Source organism: Anomaloglossus baeobatrachus, chromosome 6 (assembly GCF_048569485.1).
Source record: "Anomaloglossus baeobatrachus isolate aAnoBae1 chromosome 6, aAnoBae1.hap1, whole genome shotgun sequence".
NCBI classification, from domain to species: Eukaryota; Metazoa; Chordata; class Amphibia; order Anura; family Aromobatidae; genus Anomaloglossus; species Anomaloglossus baeobatrachus.
The window spans coordinates 571,061,823-571,084,781 of NC_134358.1; the positions used below are offsets into that span (position 1 = coordinate 571,061,823).

At 45.5% G+C, this 22,959-nt stretch overlaps 2 protein-coding genes across 2 annotated transcripts in view; both read right to left on the reverse strand.

Annotated features, from left to right (window-relative positions):
- The window catches only part of LOC142243765 (uncharacterized), a 102,799-nt gene that overhangs the window by 42,649 nt on the left and 37,191 nt on the right, over positions 1-22,959 (reverse strand). Inside the window, exon 3 of the mRNA XM_075315964.1 lies at positions 21,207-21,312. The gene's annotated coding sequence lies outside the window, so the exon portion shown is untranslated. The remainder of the gene's footprint in view (positions 1-21,206; positions 21,313-22,959) is intronic.
- The window catches only part of LOC142243709 (uncharacterized), a 329,550-nt gene that overhangs the window by 10,450 nt on the left and 296,141 nt on the right, over positions 1-22,959 (reverse strand). The gene's annotated exons all lie outside the window — the stretch shown is intronic.

A 22,959-nucleotide genomic window follows, 5' to 3' on the forward strand; every position in this document is an offset into this window, starting at 1 on the left:
ATTCTTGCATAAGCAATGCTTGCATTTTGCCAGAATTTGTTTGTTTTTGTTTTTCCACCCGTCTCTTGATGATTACCCACAAGTTCTCAATGGGATTAAGATCTGGGGAGTTTCCAGGCCATGGACCCAAAATCTCTATGTTTTGTTCCATGAGCCATTTAGTGATCCCCTTTGCTTTATGGCAAGGTGCGCCATCATGCTGAAAAAGGCATTGTTGGGCGCCAAACTGCTCTTGGACAGTTGGGAGAAGTTGCTCTTGGAGGACATTCTGGTTCCATTCTTTATTCATGGCTGTGTTTTTAGGCAAGACTGTGAGTGGTGCGATTCCCTTGGCTGAGAAGCAACCCCACACATGAATGGTTTCCGGATGCTTAACAGTTGGCATGAGACAAGACTGGGGGCAGCGCTCACCTCTTCTTCTCCTAATGAGCTGTTTTCCAGATGTCCCAAACAATCGGGGATTCATCTGAGAAAATGACTTTCCCCCAGTCCTCAGCAGTCCACTCCCTGTACCTTTTGCAGAATATCAGTCGGTCCCTGATGTTTTTTTCTGGAGAGAAGTGGCTTCTTTGCTGCCCTCCTTGAAACCAGGCCTTGCTCAAGCAGTCTCCGCCTCACAGTGCGTGCAGAAGCACTCACACCAGCCTGCTGCCATTGCTGAGCTAGCTCGGCACTGCTGCTAGTCCCATCCCGCAGCTGAAACAGTTTTAAGATACGGTCCTGGCGTTTGCTGGTCCTTCTTGGGCGCCCTGGAGCCTTTTTGGCAACAATGGAAGCTCTCTCCTTGAAGTTCTTGATGATGCGATAGATTGTTGACTGAGGTGCAATCTTTGTAGCTGCGATACTCTTCCCTGTTAGGCCATTTTTGTGCAGAGCAATGATGGCTGCACGTGTTTCTTTAGAGATAACCATGGTTAACTGAAGAGAAACAATGACACCAAGCACCAGCCTCCTTTTAAAGTGTCCAGTGGGGTCATTCTTACTTAATCATGACTGATTGATCGCCAGCCCTGTCCTCATCAACACCCACACCTGTGTTAATGGAACAAATCCTGACTGATCGCTGTCCATTCTTGCATAAGCAATGCTTGCATTTTGCCAGAATTTGTTTGTTTTTGTTTTTCCACCCGTCTCTTGATGATTGCCCACAAGTTCTCAATGAGATTAAGATCTGGGGAGTTTCCAGGCCATGGACCCAAAATCTCTATGTTTTGTTCCATGAGCCATTTAGTGATCCCCTTTGCTTTATGGCAAGGTGCGCCATCATGCTGAAAAAGGCATTGTTGGGCGCCAAACTGCTCTTGGACAGTTGGGAGAAGTTGCTCTTGGAGGACATTCTGGTTCCATTCTTTATTCATGGCTGTGTTTTTAGGCAAGACTGTGAGTGGTGCGATTCCCTTGGCTGAGAAGCAACCCCACACATGAATGGTTTCCGGATGCTTAACAGTTGGCATGAGACAAGACTGGGGGCAGCGCTCACCTCTTCTTCTCCTAATGAGCTGTTTTCCAGATGTCCCAAACAATCGGGGATTCATCTGAGAAAATGACTTTCCCCCAGTCCTCAGCAGTCCACTCCCTGCACCTTCTGCAGAATATCAGTCGGTCCCTGATGTTTTTTCTGGAGAGAAGTGGCTTCTTTGCTGCCCTCCTTGAAACCAGGCCTTGCTCAAGCAGTCTCCGCCTCACAGTGCGTGCAGAAGCACTCACACCAGCCTGCTGCCATTGCTGAGCTAGCTCGGCACTGCTGGTAGTCCCATCCCGCAGCTGAAACAGTTTTAAGATACGGTCCTGGCGTTTGCTGGTCCTTCTTGGGCGCCCTGGAGCCTTTTTGGCAACAATGGAAGCTCTCTCCTTGAAGTTCTTGATGATGCGATAGATTGTTGACTGAGGTGCAATCTTTGTAGCTGCGATACTCTTCCCTGTTAGGCCATTTTTGTGCAGAGCAATGATGGCTGCACGTGTTTCTTTAGAGAGAACCATGGTTAACTGAAGAGAAACAATGATACCAAGCACCAGCCTCCTTTTAAAGTGTCCAGTGGGGTCATTCTTACTTAATCATGACTGATTGATCGCCAGCCCTGTCCTCATCAACACCCACACCTGTGTTAATGGAACAATCACTAAAACAATATTAGCTGCTCCTTTTAAGGCAGGAATGCAATGATGTTGAAATGTGTTTTGGGGGTTAAAGGTCATTTTCTTAGCCAATATTGACTTTGCAAGTAATTGCTGTTAAGCTGATCACTCTTTATGACATTCTTGAGTATATGCAAATTGCCATTAGAAAAACTTAAGCAGTAGACTTTGTAAAAATTAATATTTGTAGCATTCTCAAAACTTTTGTCTATGACTGTAGTAGAGAGCGGAACTCAGGAGTCCGTCTTCTGCTCCCTGCCCTTTTCTGTGTGACGTCATCACACTGCGCGTGTCTGTGTCGTTTGAAAAGTACACGGGAGCTGGGAGGTGAAGAGACGGCGCGGCGCGGGTCCGTATAGCCGGTACAGGAGAGGTAAGGGTTAATTTCGGTTTTTGGGGGGGTTTTTTGTTTGTTTTTTAAATAGACTGAGGAGGGGATAATAAGGAGGGGGAGGTGTTATGATCCGGAACCATGGAAGACCACCACAAATCATTGGTAAAAGGTGACAATAGCATTGGCAACTAATCTGGCCACCATCCCCTTACTAACCATCACAACTAGAAGTAGCCGAGGGGTGAACTAACATCCTGTGCACCGCGAACCCAGCCGGAGAACTAACTATCCTAAAGGAAGGGAACATGAATAACTCTCTGCCTCAGAAAATAGAGAAGAATAGCAAGCCCCCCACATTCAAAGACTGCGGTGATATAGGAAAAACACAATACACAGGTAGATGACAGGATTAGCAAAACATGAGGCCCCCACTGACTAAAATAGGAAAGGACAGGAAAGGGACTGATGGTGGCCAGAGTAAAACCCTGCAAAAATCCGAGTTCCTGATAGTACAAAAAGGCCCTCAGATCGCACGATCTGAACTCCGTCCTATACCAGGTGCTTTGTCATACCAATGAACAGAAAACAAGAATCATAATAAATTCAACAAGCCACAAACACATGGACCCAAAGGAGCTATACTCCACACAGAACTGCAGGGAGTTCCCCAGCCAAGCGACTGAGGGGAAAAACCCTGCATGCAAATAAACTGAAAACAACCACAGCAAATGACAAACCCAGATAAGAGCAAAAGAACCAGACAATAAATAAAGAGCAAGCACTTATCTGGGGTAGATGTGGTGTAGAGCAGGATGAAGCAGGCTGGTGATACAAAGAACAACTGGCATCCGGCATAGCCAGCTATCAGACCAGGATTTAAATAAGCAGAGAGTTAGCAAAGGAAACGCCCATTGCACAACACACCTGGTCCAAGTCCAAACCATTCCTGGCCACCAGAGGGAGCCTCCCAGCAGCCAAAACATAACTAACATTCACAACAGGGAGGATTGGGATTAGTAGAGGGGATTCAGGGAGACAGACAGAAAGACAGACCGAGAGACACACAGAGAGATATAGACAGACAGAGACAAACGGTGAAAGAGACAGACAGAGACAGACGGTGAAAGAGACAGACAGAGACAGACGGTGAAAGAGACCTGGAAAGAGACAGACCTGGAAAGAGACAGACCTGGAAAGAGACAGCCGGGCAAAGAGACATTCCTGGAAAGAGACAGACCTGGAAAGAGACAGACAGGGAAAGAGACAGACCTGGAAAGAGACAGCTGGGCAAAGAGACAGCCAGGGAAAGAGACAGACAGGGAAAGAGACAGATGGGGAAAGAGACAGACAGACATGCAGACAGGGACAGAGACAGGCAGACAGGGAAGGAGGAGACAGCTAGAGAGAAAAAGATAGATGGGGAAAGACACAGACCTTGATAGAGACTGACGGGGAAAGAGACAGAGAAATAGAGACAGACAAGGAAAGAGACAGGCAGACAGGGAAAGAGACAGACAGGAAAAGACACAGACAAAGAAACGGGGAGACAGACGGGGAAAGAGACAGACCTGGGAAAGAGACAGACCTAGAAAGAGACAGACCTAGAAAGAGACAGACCTGGAAAGAGACAGACCTGGAAAGAGACAGACGGAGCACATTACTTAGCCAATTTAGTTAAATCTGTGTGGAATAACTGTAGTGTTGAAATATATGTTGTGAAATGCTTCTATTAGCTTAGTTTTTGGCTTTTAATAATTACATTTCTATCTATTTGTTTTGTGGTTCTTGTGTGCAGAATACTTTTTTGTTAATACATTCTATTTATTCTATTTTGTTAACAGTTATTAACCCGGGCAAATATTTTTTTTATATATATATATATATATATATATATATATATATATATATATATATATATATATATATATATACAGTTAGGTCCAGAAATCTTTGGACAGTGACACAATTTTGGCGAGTTGGGCTCTGCATGCCACCACATTGGATTTGAAATGAAACCTCTACAACAGAATTCAAGTGCAGATTGTAACGCTTAATTTGAAGGTTTGAACAAAAATATCTGATAGAAATTGTAGGAATTGTCACATTTCTTTACAAACACTCCACATTTTAGGAGGTCAAAAGTAATTGGACAAATAAACCAAACCCAAACAAAATATTTTTATTTTCAATATTTTGTTGCAAATCCTTTGGAGGCAATCACTGCCTTAAGTCTGGAACCCATGGACATCACCAAACACTGGGTTTCCTCCTTCTTAATGCTTTGCCAGGCCTTTACAGCCGCAGCCTTCAGGTCTTGCTTGTTTGTGGGTCTTTCCGTCTTAAGTCTGGATTTGAGCAAGTGAAATGCATGCTCAATTGGGTTAAGATCTGGTGATTGACTTGGCCATTGCAGAATGTTCCACTTTTTTGCACTCATGAACTCCTGGGTAGCTTTGGCTCTATGCTTGGGGTCATTGTCCATCTGTACTATGAAGCGCCGTCCGATCAACTTTGCGGCATTTGGCTGAATCTGGGCTGAAAGTATATCCCGGTACACTTCAGAATTCATCCGGCTACTCTTGTCTGCTGTTATGTCATCAATAAACACAAGTGACCCAGTGCCATTGAAAGCCATGCATGCCCATGCCATCACGTTGCCTCCACCATGTTTTACAGAGGATGTGGTGTGCCTTGGATCATGTGCCGTTCCCTTTCTTCTCCAAACTTTTTTCTTCCCATCATTCTGGTACAGGTTGATCTTTGTCTCATCTGTCCATAGAATACTTTTCCAGAACTGAGCTGGCTTCATGAGGTGTTTTTCAGCAAATGTAACTCTGGCCTGTCTATTTTGGAATTGATGAATGGTTTGCATCTAGATGTGAACCCTTTGTATTTACTTTCATGGAGTCTTCTCTTTACTGTTGACTTAGAGACAGATACACCTACTTCACTGAGAGTGTTCTGGACTTCAGTTGATGTTGTGAACGGGTTCTTCTTCACCAAAGAAAGTATGCGGCGATCATCCACCACTGTTGTCATCCGTGGACGCCCAGGCCTTTTTGAGTTCCCAAGCTCACCAGTCAATTCCTTTTTTCTCAGAATGTACCCGACTGTTGATTTTGCTACTCCAAGCATGTCTCCTATCTCTCTGATGGATTTTTTCTTTTTTTTCAGCCTCAGGATGTTCTGCTTCACCTCAATTGAGAGTTCCTTAGACCGCATGTTGTCTGGTCACAGCAACAGCTTCCAAATGCAAAACCACACACCTGTAATCAACCCCAGACCTTTTAACTACTTCATTGATTACAGGTTAACGAGGGAGACGCCTTCATAGTTAATTGCAGCCCTTAGAGTCCCTTGTCCAATTACTTTTGGTCCCTTGAAAAAGAGGAGGCTATGCATTACAGAGCTATGATTCCTAAACCCTTTGTCCGATTTGGATGTGAAAACTCTCATATTGCAGCTGGGAGTGTGCACTTTCAGCCCATATTATATATAGAATTGTATTTCTGAACATGTTTTTGTAAACAGCTAAAATAACAAAACTTGTGTCACTGTCCAAATATTTCTGGACCTAACTGTATATATATCTACAATATATATTTTTTTATATATATATATATATATATATATATATATATATATATAAAATATATAATATAGATATATAATATATTATATATCTATACTTTATATGTTAATATATAAAGACATAATTTATATATTAAATATATGTATATATAATATATTAATATATAATATATATTATATACTGTATATATATGATATATATATATATATATATATATATATATATATAATCTATATCTATCTCAGAATTCCCTGCCTCTCCAGCTTTGATAGAAGTTGTTTCTGTGCTAACTAGGCCTGTGGCTAGTTGCAGGGGCCGTTGTTTCCCCAGACTAGTCGGCCATCTTTCCATGCTATCCCACCTTTGTGGACATAATAACATTATTCCTACAAGTCGACATCACCGCTAGCTCCTGGAAATTTTGCGCATGCGCGCCGCTGTGCTCAGTCACCCACACGTCCTGGCTACAGAGAGGCGCACTGAGCATGGTCAGAGGTGCAGAAGCTGTTTCTCCGATCATGTACAGTGCGTCTGTATATATATATATATATATATATATATATATAAAGCTGAGTGGAGGATACCGGGCACCGCTGATCCCTGTATGGCTGGTATAGCTGTGCTTCCGTGCTGGTGGAGACCTGGGTGCGTGTCCCAAAAGCGAAGGCAATGCAAAATCCACAATGTAGAGATGAATAGGTCGCACTCCAGTAGTCAAATAAAGAGAATCTGTTTATTCCACGGTCACATCAGGGGTACAGGTAGTGAGGGAGGATGAGGGTGTGCCACGTCGGACGACGGCAGCCGTTTCGCAAGCAGTCTTGCTTCTACGGGTCCAGTGCATGCAAAGGTGCTGCATCCGCCCTTAAATAACAGGTGATGCGGGTGCGGCATCCTTGCGTGAACAAAGTGCAATTTTAAAAACACATACCAGCTGCACATATATCAAATTTTCATAGAAACTCATTATATATATTTTTTATATAAATTCCAAAATAGGTTATAAATAATTATTACATACATGGGTATATTAGAGTGAACAGTGAACAAATTTAATGCTCACTATGATCTGTCAAAAGACATCACAAAAAGCATAAAGAGCAGGCTTATAAAGAGAGAAGCCAGCATTATAAGAACACTGACAAGTCATTTTTATCGTTCAGGCCTTGAGGACCGAGGGCATTTAAGTCCATAATCAATTTTGATTCTTTTCTAAGTAGAGAACGATGCATATCGCCTCCTGTGGGACATGGATTAATTTTTATTACGCCTGCAAATTTTAAAAGGCGTGGATTACCACCATGACAATCCTGCATATGGGCAATTAAACGTGGAGAACCTATCCCAGAGTTTATGGACTTAAAATGTTCCCTAAATCGAACATATAAAGGCCGAATTGTTTTACCTATATAGTATCTTTGACAGGGGCAAAAGATAACATATACCAAGTAGTTGGACTTGCAGGTAATAAGATCTTTTATTTTAAAAAACTCAGTACCAATTTTTAAAGTATCTCCTGTACAGTGATATTCACAGAAGGGGCAGCCGCCGCACCTATGATTTCCTTTAGTTTTATTTCGGTCTAACCACGTACCTAGTTTAGGGGTAGTAATACGATTATTAACAAGCATATCTCCTATATTTTTGCATCTCCTATATGAAATTAAAGGGCCCTCGTTTGCCATCTCACTAAGTTCCTTATCTTTATTAATTAAATGCCAATGTTTTTTGATGCTTGATTTAATTGCATCATACATAGAATTGAATTTAAAATTAAAGACACATCTATTTGAACTTTCGGTTTTAGTTTCTTTCGAAATACTATTTTTATTTTTATTTCTATTTTTATTTTTATTATTATTTTTAGGATCGTAATGTAGGGATTTTTCAAGGGCAGAGTTGATGACTGATATAGGATATCCTCGTTCCAATAGACGTTTTTTTAGATCCGATGCCTGATGCAGAAAGGTTTCAGAATTATTATGCACTCTTTTTAAACGCAGAAATTGTCCATATGGAAGGGCTCTCTTTGTATGGGAGGGGTGTGCACTATTGAAGTGAAGCAAAGTATTCACTGCGGTAGGTTTTCTATATACCTGTCTGTCAATAATACCATCGGATATACTAAGTGTAACATCTAGAAAATCTAATTTTTGATTACCGAAGGTATGTGTAAAGAACATATTGTAGGAATTATTATCATTTAAATATGATACAAAATTATCAAATTCCTGTGCAGAACCATCCCATACAAAGAAGCCATCATCCATATATCTAGCATATTTTTTTATATGTTTTAAATATGGGTTTTTAGAATTATAAATGTAATCTTCTTCAAACGCTGCCAAAAAAAGATTTGCAAAAGTACATGCTGCGGGGGTACCCATTGCGGTACCCCCGCATTGCAAGTACCACTGATCGTCAAATTTAAATGCATTGTGATGCAAAACAAAACTTAAAGCCTCTGTGATAAAGTCCACCAAAATTGGATTCTGTTCAAAATTCATCAAGACTTTTTTGACAGTCTGCACACCCTGATCCTGCGGGATACGGGTGTACAGACTCTCAATATCTAAAGAGGCAAAAGAGAAACCCTTCTGCCATTGAAAGTTATCAAGCATTTTAATTAGATCTCCAGTATCTTTTAGAAACGAGGGAATGCGAGCTAGTAATGGTTTGAGTAGCCACTCTAGGTAATGGGACAAAGGCTCTGTCACTGAACCTATTCCTGCCACAATAGGGCGGCCAGGGGGGGAGACACTGTTCTTATGAATCTTTGGCAAATAGTACCAATGAGGTTTTTTTGGAAAAAGAGGGAGTAATTTTTCAGCAGTTTTTTTAGAAATAGTGCCTAAACTTACATATTTATGTAAAAGGCTTCTAAGTTTTTTAACAAAAGATCCAGTAGGATCGCTGAGTAGATTTTGATAGACTCTTGTATCTTGAAGCTGCCTATTGGCCTCTTGTATATAGGCTTCTTTTGTTAACAGAACAGTGGCGCCCCCCTTGTCCGCCCGGCGAATGATAATATCTTTTTGTGACTGCAGGAATTTAAGGGCTGCGGCTTCTCCTTGAGTGAGATTCTGAGAAGGAGAGGGGTATTTTAGAGCTTGTATATCTTTTATTACCAACTCTTGAAATAAGTCTATGTTGTTCCCAGGGGTGAGTGGAGGGCAAAAAGTAGATTTAATCCCTTTTTTGAAAAATGATGAACTAGATGTAGGGTTCACTTGGATGTTTATAACATCCGAAGAACTAGACTCGGTGTGATCAGGGTCCGCCAGGCTTAAAAGTAAAGACGCATCTTTTTCAATAGCGGTATAGTCGGTATTCATACCAAAAAAGCCAAGCGGGCCTATGTCACACCGTAAGTCTGTTACTTCAGAAGTAGTTTGATTTTTCTTTTGATTTTTATAGAATTTTTTTAAATGCAATTTCCTACATCCCTTAAACAAATCAATCTGAAAATCAGTTATATCAAATGATTCTGGTATACAATAATTTAGACCCTTTTCCAACACAGATGACATATCAGATGTTAATATAAGCGGAGTTAGATTATATATTTTTTGCAAACAGGCGGTGTTATTATTTGCTAGACAAGAAAAGACATTTTTTGTGCATATTGCGGAAGAAGTCTCTGAAATACTAGTCTCGGATTCCAAATATGGAGACGTTAATCCCTCCAGGAGACGCTCTTGCGTTTTCCTGGGACAGGTTTTATTCCTGCACCTCCGTCTGCCTCCTCTCCTTGTAGATTTTCTAAAGGGAGATTATCAGATGTTGAGGCTTGTGCAATAGCAGGTGTTTTTAATTTCTTTGCGGGTGCTGAATCTTCAGCTCCACTAGAATCAGAGTCTGTAGTCCAGGCATTTTTCCTGGCAGTTTTTGATGTATATTTTTTCTGATGTTTTTGAAAAAATCTTCTATTCCCAGGTGTGGAAGACCTCTTCCAGGAGAAAATCTGGTTGTTTTCATAATCTAACTTGTCTCTGATAAATTTTTCTTTTTTATTTTCTTTAATCAAAGTTTGATATGGCAAAAGTTTTTTATCTAATCTTGATAGGAAAGTATTCCATGCTTCTTTTGAAATGCGACTTTCCATTTCTTGTCTCAATTTGAGTAACTCATTAGTGATTTTCAAATGTTCCTCTTGATTCTTTTTGAGCACAATGTCAAGAAAGCGCAGGGAGCATTCTTGTTGTATATTGTCCCATTCCTTTTTGAATAGTAAATCGTCCTGATAAAAGGATATATTTTTTGAGATACGTAGACCTCTAGGGACTCGTTCACTATCTTGATAAGATTTCAATGACTGTACTGTCCAAAACAGGCTGGTCTCTCTTTCAGCCAAATTAAAGATCTTTAGTTCTAAACTCTTGGTGCCCATGATTTCTATGTTCACTTTATCATTACAGCTGGTAAAAAACGTGGCAGCGTCCTCCCTCCCTGCAAGTATACCATTTTCAATAGTATCCATAGATGTGTCTGCCATTTCTCAGCACAATGCCAAGGGAATAAATAAGCGTGCACTCACGGTAATAGAAGAAGTCCAGATTCCATAAAGCTGAGTGGAGGATACCGGGCACCGCTGATCCCTGTATGGCTGGTATAGCTGTGCTTCCGTGCTGGTGGAGACCTGGGTGCGTGTCCCAAAAGCGAAGGCAATGAACCCTCATCCTCCCTCACTACCTGTACCCCTGATGTGACCGTGGAATAAACAGATTCTCTTTATTTGACTACTGGAGTGCGACCTATTCATCTCTACATTGTGGATATATATATATATATATATATATATATATATATATATATAATGTTTTTCCAAAAGTAGTGGCAACTGTGGAAAGTTTGCAGGATGGAGGAGGAGCAGGGGTGGAGCCTGGGCGGAGTCTCAAGAGGGCCCCATAATTTTTCCAGTATGGGGCCCTGAAATTCCTAGTGGCAGCCCTGTATACCCAGTACATCCAATGTTGGTCTTCCATCTATCTCCACCCTTCTCTGGTTCTACGAAGCCAGAGCTGTCAGTCGAAGAGGGGGGGAAGGTGCATGTAAATGTTTGGCCGCGCCATCCCGCACCAAGCACCTGGACTTGGTTTGAACAGTCATTCTGTGCCAACAGGGTCCTTTTAACCCCTGAATCCCAGAGCCTGTTTTCACCTTCATGACACGACCAATTTTTTCAATTCTGACCACTTTGGTTTTTTTGTGACATATTGTGCTTATTGCTTCAGAGAGTTACGTCACACAAAATAGTGAATAAATTACATTTCCTACATGATTATTTTTCATCAGGACCATTTTGTAAACATTTTTTTTTGTTAGACAAGTTAAAAGGTTATCGGCAATTTCTCATTTTTCAACATAAAAAAGGTTTTTTTTGTAATTTAGGGACCACATCACATTTGACGTGACTTTCAGAGGCCTAGATGACAGAAAATACCAAAATGTGACACCGTTCTAAAAACTGCACCCCTCACACTGCTCAAAACCACATCCAAGAGGTTTATTAACCCTTCAAGTGCTTCAGAGAGATTAAACCAATCTGGAGGGAACAAATGAACATTTTAGCTTTAACAACAAAAATCTTGCTTTAACCCAAATGTTTTCATTGTCACAAGGATAAAAGTAGAAAGTGGCCTGTATAGTTTGTTCTGCAATTTCTCCTGAGTACACCAATACCCCATAAGTGGTGGAAAACTACTGTTTGGGAACACGGCAGGGCTCAGAAGAAAAGGACATGTGCAAAAAATGAAGATTTTCAGCTTACCTATAGCGGGTGCCTCAGGGCTTCGGAGTGGTGCACGGATTCACCCAGACAGGCCAGGTCCGGTATAGCAAACAGACAGGAAGGAAGAAAAGGAGCAGATCCAGCACCAAAAATGTATGTATATAAAATAAACAAACTTTTATTCCATTATAGTTAAAAGGAAATCACAAAAGCCACTACATCTAAAAAACTGCAGACATAGAAACACTGACGCGTTTTGTGACAGATAATTTAAAAAACGTCTTTACTCATAAGGACGTTTTTTAAATTGTCTGTCCGGAACGCGTCAGTGTTTCTATGCCTGCGGTTTTTTAGATGTAGTGGCTTTTGTGATTTCCTTTTAACTATAATGGAATAAAAGGTTGTCTTATATATACATCTTCGGTGCTGGATCTACTTCTTTTCTTCTCAGAAAGAAGGAGCATCATTTTAGCTGGAATGGACTGTAGATGAAATGTCACATTTTAAGATTTCCTGATATGCCAAAACAGCAGAAACCCCCCACAAGTGACCCCATTCTGGATACTACACCTCTCAAGAAATTAATTTGGGATGTAGTGAGCAATTTTATCTCTCAAATGATTCATGGAATTGTATAACGGGCTGTGAAAATAAAAAAATAACATTTTTTCCACTAACATGTTGCTTTGGCCCCAAAATTTGAAATATTCAAAAACGATAATAGCAGAAAATGGATCATACATTTGTTACACATCTTCTGAGTTTGCAAATATCCAATATGTGGTCAAAAACTACTTTTGAGGTACAGTGAGGTAAAGGTCAGAAGTGAAGAAGGAATCGAAGCCCCTAAAGGTGCCAGAGAAGCAGAACCCCCCACAAGTGACCCCATTTTACAACCTGCACCCCTCAATGAATATAACCAGGGGTGCAGTGAGCATTTTGACACTTGAGATGTGTCACAATATGTTATGCTATTTGGGCAGAGAAGAAAAAAACATTTCATTTTTACTACTAAAATGTTTTAACCCCCAATTTTCAGTTTCCACAAGGGAAATAGGTAAAAAAAAAAGTATATAACACATTATGTTACATGATTTCTCCTGAATGTGGCAATACCCCACATGTGACTGTACAGTACTGTTTGGCCGCACATGAGGGAAGGAGCACCATTTGAATTTGGAGTACAGATTTTTCTAGAATAGTTGACGGACTACATTTGAAGAGCGCCTTTTGGAAGTGACACCACTCAAATTCATCTACAGGTGTAGTGACAAATTAGTCTCTGGAAAACACCCATGGAGTCAAACTTGTGCTTCTGGAGACACTCAATATATTAAGCAGAGTCTCCTCACTACAACAATGCCAAACATGTGGATGTACCGCAACCGTGGAAGCAGCCGAGCTCGAGGGACTCCGGACCCGGGGGTCGTGCGGCCACTCGAATGAAAAGGGGGGAGTATTTACAGGGAAGTTATAGTTCATGACATCGACTGACCTCAATGTCCAGCCCCGCCCCCTGCCAGCCCCGCCCCCTGCACAATCATTCCCTGTCAGTATTCTGCCCCAGCACTGACCATTACTACATTATATGTGCGGTGGATGTGAGGGGATTGTGCAGTCACAGATGAGATATCACTGCCCTGTATATCCAATCATTGGTAGTACAGATCCTCACATCCACCGCACACATAATATAGTAATGTGCCCATCCCTGTCCCCATACTATAGTCCTGTGCCCATCCCTATCCCCATACTATAGTCCTCTGCCCATCCCTGTCCCCATACTATAGTCCTGTGCCCATCCCTGTCCCCATACTATAGTCCTGTGCCCATCCCTGTCCCCACACTATAGTCCTGTGCCCATCTCTGTCCCCATACTATAGTCCTGTGCCCATCCCTGTCACCATATTATAGTCCTGTGCCCATCCCTGTCCCCATACTATAGTCCTGTGCCCATCCCTGTCCCCATACTATAGTCCTGTGCCCATCCCTGTCCCCATACTATAGTCCTGTGCCCATCCCTGTCCCCATACTATAGTCCTGTGCCCATCCCTGTCCCCATACTATAGTCCTGTGCCCATCCCTGTCCCCATACTATAGTCCTGTGCCCATCCCTGTCACCATACTATAGTACTGTGCCCATCCCTGTCCCCATACTATAGTCCTGTGCCCATCCCTGTCCCCATACTATAGTCCTGTGCCCATCCCTGTCCCCATACTATAGTCCTGTGCCCATCCCTGTCCCCATACTATAGTCCTGTGCCCATCCCTGTCCCCATACTATAGTCCTGTGCCCATCCCTGTCCCCATACTATAGTCCTGTACCCATCCCTGTCCCCATACTATAGTAATGTGTCCATCCCTGTCCCCATACTATAGTCCTGTACCCATCCCTGTCCCCATACTATAGTCCTGTGCCCATCCCTGTCCCCATACTATAGTCCTGTGCCCATCCCTGTCCCCATACTATAGTCCTGTACCCATCCCTGTCCCCATACTTTAGTAATGTGTCCATCCCTGTCCCCATACTATAGTCCTGTGCCCATCCCCGCACCGCAGCAGAGATAAAGATGAGATTCTTTGGGTGCAAGCAGCGGGCCACAGACAGCATAAGGGACTATGCCTTAAACTTGCAGGAGGCCCTGAAAGCAGTGAAACAGGTGGACCCAGAGAGTGTACGTGAAGAAGACAAACTCCTAACTGAGCAGTTCATAGAGGGGCTCCTGTCAGATGCCCACAGGACCCAGCTGCGTATCATGGTCCTGCAGAACCCTGCTTTGGACTTTGCAAAGTTTAAGGACCAGGCCATCCGGGTACTGAGAGAATCTACACCGAATGACCCAGTACCCCTCCGGCCTCTTGCTATCACGTACCCCGGGGTGGTGCCTGCAACACGAGCCGCTGCAGGGGCTGAGGCGCAGTCCCTGGATAAGGATCCCGCTGCAGAGCTCAGACAGCAGGTCCAGGAGCTGACCAAGACTGTAGCTGCCCTTGCCAAGACCGTGCAGTCTCTACAAGTGACCCCATCGCCTGCAAGAATCGAGTTGGCCTCCAGCCCAGATGACGTCCCATGGATGCGACAGAGGAGGATTCCGCCGACCCAAGGAAAAGACACAGACCGGTATGATTCAACGGGACAACCGATCTGCCGCCACTGCAACCAGGCGGGCCATATTGCAAGACACTGTCCTTTAAATGGGCCGAGCCTGGGGCCAGGAGCCGACCCCCAGGTGTAAGGAAGCCCGGCTCAACCCCCAGTCGCAGCAAGTATGTGGGAGGACGCCCGGTCTTTCCTATTGTGCTGGATGGGATCCCTTTGAATGCCCTCCTGGATACGGGGTCCCAGGTAACAACCATCCCTTATAAACTGTACAAAAGATATTGGGCTGATTCAGACATTGACCATGGCCCAGATGATAATTTAACAATTGTGGCCAGTAATGGTCAGCCCTTGCCTCAAATTGGGTACAAAGAAGTAACCATTAAAGTGGGGCGGGTAGAATTGCCATGTCCGGGGATGATAATTGTAGATATTGATCGCAAAGAATCTAACCCACTGCTAACCATTGGTACAAATGTGATAGAAAATTGTATTGCCGAAGTGATAATTTTGTTGCAGCAGGCGTCTGAAACCGCCAGCTCCGGGCAGCAGCGTGCCCTACAGAGGGAGATCAGAGCCCTGATGAGGAGGCAGCAGGTAGAGCTGGCCGGAGGAGAAATTGGCAGTGTGAGGGTAAGTGACCCACTCCCCATTGCAATACCCCCAAGAAGTGAAATGTTGATATGGTGTCGGGCAGCAATAGGCCTCAAGGGTCAAGATTACCAGGCCCTGGTGGAACCTGTGTATTCAGAAAGTAGGCCTGGAGTCCTGATAGCCAGAGGGGTAGCAGACGTCCGCAAGGGAAGAGTGCCCGTCCGTGTCCTGAATTGTGGGGAGGAGGAAGCCAAATTGCCCCGGTACGCCACTGTAGCAAAACTGTACACTGTCAGCAACAATACCATCAAAGCAGTGGAACCCTTGATCCCGTCCGACCAGGCGGAAGACAATGGCTCCAAGGGGCAGCTGGAAGACTGGTGCCAAAAATTACATGTGGGCACCGACTCCACCCCCTCACACCAAAAGCATGGGGTTTACTGGGTGGTACAGGAGTACGAGCGGGTCTTCAGCAAACACCCCCTAGATTTTGGGCAGGTAAAAGGGGTTAAACATCAAATCCCCACGGGTGATCATCATCCCATTAAAGAGAGATACCGCCCTGTACCCCCAGCACAGTATCAGCGTGCCAAAGAAATGTTACGGGAAATGAAGGAGGCTGGGGTTATCAGAGATAGCTGTAGCCCTTGGGCAGCTCCACTAGTGCTCGTAAAGAAAAAAGATGGTACAATGAGAATGTGCGTAGATTACAGACAAATTAACCGCATTACACATAAAGATGCTTATCCACTACCCAGAATAGAGGAGTCACTAACAGCCTTAAAGTCAGCTAAATATTTCTCCACCTTGGATCTCACCAGTGGGTATTGGCAGGTTCCCGTGGCAGAGGCGGACAAGGAGAAGACTGCATTCACGACACCAATGGGCCTCTGCGAGTTCAATTGTATGCCATTCGGGCTCTGCAACGCCCCAGGGACATTCCAAAGGTTGATAGAGTGCTGCTTGGGCCACCACAACTTTGAAACCGTGCTATTGTACCTGGATGACGTCATAGTCTACTCCAAGACCTACGAAGATCACCTGAGGCACTTAGTAGAAGTGTTTGAGTCCCTGTCGGGGTATGGCCTGAAGATAAAGCCGTCCAAATGTCACCTCTTGAAGCCAAAGGTACAGTACCTGGGTCATGTGGTCAGCGCAGAAGGTGTGGCACCTGATCCAGAGAAAGTCACCGTAATCAAGGACTGGCCAAGACCCACCACGGTAAAGGAGGTGCGGCAGTTCCTTGGGCTGGTGGGCTACTACCGAAGGTTCATTGATGGTTTCACAAAGATAGCAGCGCCTCTTCAAGATCTCCTGGTGGGCCAGCCAAAGCAGGCTAAGAAGCAGAGCCCTCCATTTGAATGGAACAGCCAAATAGAAACATCTTTTGTCCGGCTGAAAGGGGCTCTCACGGGAGAAGAAATTCTGGCCTACCCTGACTACAGCCAGCCGTTTGTACTGTATACAGACGCCAGCAACGTGGGACTGGGAGCTGTTCTGTCCCAGGTGCAGGGAGGCAGAGAGAAGGTGATAGCTTACGCCAGTAGGAAGCTTCGGCCCACAGAAAGGAATCCAGAAAACTACAGTTCCTTCAAGCTGGAGTTCCTCGCTATTGTTTGGGCAGTGACTGAACGCTTCAAGCACTATCTGGCATCGGCCAAGTTCACCATCTTCACGGACAACAATCCGTTGACACATCTGGCAACAGCCAAGTTAGGTGCGTTGGAACAGCGATGGATGGCCCGGCTGTCTAACTTTGACTTTACCATCAAGTACCGGGCTGGCAAGAAGAATAACAATGCTGATGCGCTGTCCAGAATGCCTCACTTACCCGAGTCTGGAGAAGACCTGGATGAACTCGAAGAGATAGAGTTACCGGCTTTCCATCACCAAGGTGTTTCCCAGTGTGAGCATGCTGTAGGAGGGAAGCTCTCGAGCCAGCATGAGGTCTCGGTCAACCCATTACTCCACCATAATTGGGAAGAGACACAGAACGGTGACCCGGCCGTGCGATTGGTCAAAGAAAAGCTAGCACAAGCTGAGACCCATCTCGGTCCAGACGCTCCACAAGAAGCCCAGCAGTTGTGGAAGGAGAAGGGGCGACTGTTCACCTACCAAGGCAAGCTCTGCAAGAGATATGTCAACTGGCGAACGAATGAACTCGTCTGGCAGATAGTGGTCCCAGAGAGGGATGCTCCAATGGTCCTAGCAGCTTACCATGATAAAGCAGGACACTTCGGGTGGAAGAAGTTGGAGACCCTACTCCGCGATCGGTTCCACTGGGTGCACATGAGAAAGACGATCGAGAAGTGGTGCCGAGACTGTGGCCCGTGTAACCTGAGGTGGAAGGATGATGCCAGCCAGAGGTCTCCCCTACAGCCAATTGTCACGAAGCAGCCCCTGGAGTTGGTGGCCCTGGACCACGTGAAGTTAACACCAAGCCGGTCAGGCTATGTGTACGCCCTCACCATTGTGGACCATTACTCTCGTTTCCTGGTAGTAGTGTCTGTGAAGGACCAGACAGCCAGAACAGCAGCTAGAGCATTCCAGGCATACTTTTGTCGGCCTCACGGTTATCCGGAAAGGGTACTGACTGATCAAGGTCCTGCATTCGAGGCCGAAGTGTTCCAAGAGTTCTGTAACATGTACGGCTGTAAGAAAATCCGAACAACACCGTACCACCCCCAAACCAATGGATTGTGCGAGAAGATGAACCATGTGGTTATTGATATGCTCAAGACTCTACCTCTGGAAGAAAGAAACCAATGGCCAGAGAAGTTGCCAGATCTGGTAGACCTGTACAACCATATCCCAGTAAATTCGACCAACTGCAGCCCTGCTTACCTGATGCGAGCAAGACCTGGCAAGTTACCTGTAGACTTTGAGATGGGGACTGTGTCACCTGAAGCGGTTCAGGAGATAGAAGATTGGGATACAGAGCGACAACAGCAGTACCGCAAAGTCCAGGAATGCGTAGAAAGGAGCCTGTCCCAAGCAAGAACGAGACAAGAGCAGAACTACAATCAAACAGCCCCAGCAACTCCCTTAGCACCTGGAGAACAGGTCCTCAAGAAAAAGCGGAGGGCGCATAAATTAGATGATCAGTGGTAGAATGAACCCTACACCATTATTCCCTCCAACTTTGACAATAGTAAGGTATGCCTCATAAGCAAAGATGAAGGCAAGACCTATCAAGCAGTTTCTTGAGACCGCCTGAAAGCGTGCCCTGAACGGTGCAGAATCCAAAGAGAAATGGAAGAAGTACAAGGAAGTCCCCAAAGTCAAGAGAAAGAAGGGGAGATGATCCAAACAATCCTTGGAAAATTCCCCAAAACTTGGACCCGAATAAACAATGCCATAGTGGTACCAGTCTTGATGTTTCCGCAGTTGGTCGAGCCAGAAACAGAAGAGGTTCCAGATCCACCTAAAGAACCGTGCGCTCCAACACAAGATGACACGCCAGCAGTAGAACAGGAGGCTCAACCCCCTGCCAGTGGTGAACCTGCCGTACCCTTGGCGAATCTGAGACCCCGTAGGCAACCAACATGCATCCCTGTCAGGGTTAGGCCTACCAATAACACGGGGGGGGGCAGACACTCCAGGTAGTCAGGGACAAACCCCAGAGCTACGCTGGTCCCAACGTAGCACTCGGGGACAGCCCCCTCCAAGGTATAGAAAATAGAAAGTAAGATAGCTAACAGAGTGTAAATAGTTATGTGAAAATGTCTTGTATGTAATGTTTTGTTTTAGGTGATTAAGTAAATGGACAATTGGGCCACTGGACTATGGGTGGCCAACACTCTAATTGTACATAGTTAGCACCAGTGTGCTCAACACCCCTGAAGAAAAACCCGTCCGGCGTGCATAGAGTGGGGTCATCAATGCTCTGACGCACGCCCAGAGCCTACGTTGGCGGTTTGATCGCGGCGGGTCCCCCATGGAGCAGTGTAATGGACACCCGGCAGGGAGCCACACTGGACTCCTATAGTAGTGTTTAAGTTTGTAACGTTTAAGTAATGCGCCTCCGATAATGGGATGAAATGTTCTAACATGTTATCTTTTGTTTCTACAGTCCGGGAGTACTGAATTTAACTAAGGGGGAGTGTGGCGCCCCATGACCTGGTCGCCACAACAGCATTGCCCTCCCAAAGGGTTAATGCTGAGCCTGGAGGTAATTGGGAGGTCCATTGGCCAGTAAGTTTAACATCCAATGCAGTTCTCCCTCCGGCCAGCAGGGGGAGCTCTGAACCTGGAATTCCAGGGAGCATTCCTTAAGTCTGACCTGAGGGAGGAAGTAGTGTTCAGTCTGTAGAGAGAAGTGATAGCAAGCAGACGCAGAGTGTGCTGTCCTGTGGATCTGGGGCCTAGAGCTGGAGCAGCTTGGCCCAGTGAGGCAGGAGGAGCAGAGAGGCAGAGAAGAGACTCGGACATCGGAGTCTGTGGCCACCAGGGCCTAAAATACTCCCTGGTAGCCAAATCCGAAGGGCAGGAGAGCTCCAAGCACCTGGCCCATATACAGCCCGAAGGTTCAGCTGCATCATCAGGGCCCGGTGTGGACTCCAGCAGAGAAGCACCAGAGAGGGCCTGCGCAGCCTACCACAGAGGGAAAGGGACGTACCACCGGTCCCAGCAGCAAGAGGGCCATTGCTAGATCCAGAGAGCAGGGTCCTATAATAGTAAAGAAAAGAACAGGAGTAGGCCTCATACTCAGCTGGCCAAAAAGATCACCCCAAGTACTTCCAGGCTGACCGGATCCCCTTCACCACCTGTGACGGTCTCCCAGGACTGGACTGTTCTTAAAGTAAAAGTGGAGAAGGTAAAGAGACTGTTGTTTGTGCCTGTTTCTTTCATTGCCTGTCGGCCCTGCACCGTGGTAGCCGCACAACCCCATAGACTTTCACGAGCACCAACAGTGTCCCCGGGGCACCGCTCCACCTGTGGGGAGCAGTACCACCATTGCTGCCGTATCATCACCCCGGAGGCCTCACACAGCAGCGGCGGCTTAATAGCCGCAAACCACAGGTGGCGTCACGAAACAAATACTTTAATTGCTCCCAAGTCACCAGCCATATTTAAACTGACACCCACCAGGGCCACGGAGTCGGGCCCCGCCACCACTGACAACCCCCAGACTAGTCCGGCCCGGCACCGGGTGTCCCATAGCCCTGGGGTGGGCGAGTCATAGTCACTATCCACTTACCTGCCCCAATGTAGCCCAATAGTGTAATAAATCAAAATAAGCAAAATAAGCCGGATAACCGCTTTAATTCTTGGAGAATATCTTCACTGACAATTAAATTTCCCACGAAAATCTGTGCAATTTGGCAAATTCTAATTTTGTCAAATCTGCTCATCTCTACACATACGTCTAATAGCTGCTAATGACCCCATAGCCCCAAAATTGGGCAAATCCTCCCCCATCAGCAGTGACCGCAGATGATGAAGATATCGGCCCCGGGCACATAATCCTATTCACCTCCATGTTCCCGCTGTATCTTACATCCATATTATAGGAGCACAGCGGTGTTATCACATATAGCGCTATCACATTATCACCAGATATCATCTGTATTTATCTGAATGGGGGAATCTACGGCTGAAGAAACCGAGAAAACACAAAACATGAAACCTCCGGCCCAGAACTGTCCGGTCCAGAGAACGAGGAGAACGTGACTCCCCTCTGCTTTATATAGTGGTGACCCCTCACCGGGGCGGTTACCTGCAGGATCCTCCTCTGTGCACCGATCACCACCACCAACATCACTTTCCTCCTCCATTATATCTGCAGTATTAAGAGTCTTCAGATCTTTACCCGGATTTCAGAGCTGTGAAAGAAATAATGGAAACGTCACAGCCCAGAAGGTAAAAGTCACAGCCCAGAAGGTAAAAGTCACAGCCCAGAAGGAAAAAGACACAGCCCAGAAGGGAAAAGTCACAGCCCAGAAGGGAAAAAGTCACAGCCCAGAAGGGAAAAGTCACAGCCCAGAAGGGAAAAGTCACAGCCCAGAAGGGAAAAAGTCACAGCCCAGAAGGGAAAAGTCACAGCCCAGAAGGGAAAAAGTCACAGCCCAGAAGGGAAAAAGTCACAGCCCAGAAGAGAAAAGTCACAGCCCAGAAGGGAAAAGACACAGACCAGAAGGTAAAAGTCACAGCCCAGAAGGGAAAAGTCACAGCCCAGAAGGGAAAAGTCACAGCCCAGAAGGGAAAAGTCACAGCCCAGAAGGGAAAAAGTCACAGCCCAGAAGGGAAAAGTCACAGCCCAGAAGGGAAAAAGTCACAGCCCAGAAGGGAAAAAGTCACAGCCCAGAAGAGAAAAGTCACAGCCCAGAAGGGAAAAGACACAGACCAGAAGGTAAAAGTCACAGCCCAGAAGGGAAAAGTCACAGCCCAGAAGGGAAAAGTCACAGCCCAGAAGGGAAAAAGTCACAGCCCAGAAGGGAAAAGACACAGACCAGAAGGGAAAAGACACAGCCCAGAAGGGAAAAGACACAGCCCAGAAGGGAAAAGTCACAGCCCAGAAGGGAAAAGTCACAGCCCAGAAGGGAAAAAGTCACAGCCCAGAAGGGAAAAGACACAGACCAGAAGGTAAAAGTCACAGCCCAGAAGGGAAAAGTCACAGCCCAGAAGGGAAAAGACACAGCCCAGAAGGGAAAAAGTCACAGCCCAGAAGGGAAAAGTCACAGCCCAGAAGGGAAAAGACACAGCCCAGAAGGGAAAAAGTCACAGCCCAGAAGGGAAAAGTCACAGCCCAGAGGGGAAAAGTCACAGCCCAGAAGGGAAAAAGTCACAGCCCAGAAGGGAAAAGTCACAGCCCAGAAGGGAAAAAGTCACAGCCCAGAAGGGAAAAAGTCACAGCCCAGAAGGGAAAAGTCACAGCCCAGAAGGGAAAAGACACAGCCCAGAAGGGAAAAGTCACAGCCCAGAAGGGAAAAAGTCACAGCCCAGAAGGGAAAAAGTCACAGCCCAGAAGGGAAAAGTCACAGCCCAGAAGGGAAAAGTCACAGCCCAGAAGGTAAAAGTCACAGCCCAGAAGGGAAAAGTCACAGCCCAGAAGGGAAAAAGTCACAGCCCAGAAGGGAAAAGACACAGCCCAGAAGGGAAAAAGTCACAGCCCAGAAGGGAAAAAGTCACAGCCCAGAAGGGAAAAAGTCACAGCCCAGAAGGGAAAAGACACAGCCCAGAAGGTAAAAGTCACAGCCCAGAAGGGAAAAGTCACAGCCCAGAAGGGAAAAGTCACAGCCCAGAAGGTAAAAGTCACAGCCCAGAAGGGAAAAGACACAGCCCAGAAGGTAAAAGTCACAGCCCAGAAGGGAAAAGACACAGCCCAGAAGGTAAAAGTCACAGCCCAGAAGGGAAAAGACACAGCCCAGAAGGTAAAAGTCACAGCCCAGAAGGGAAAAAGCCACAGCCCAGAAGGGAAAACGTCACAGCCCAGAAGGGAAAAGCCACAGCCCAGAAGGGAAAACGTCACA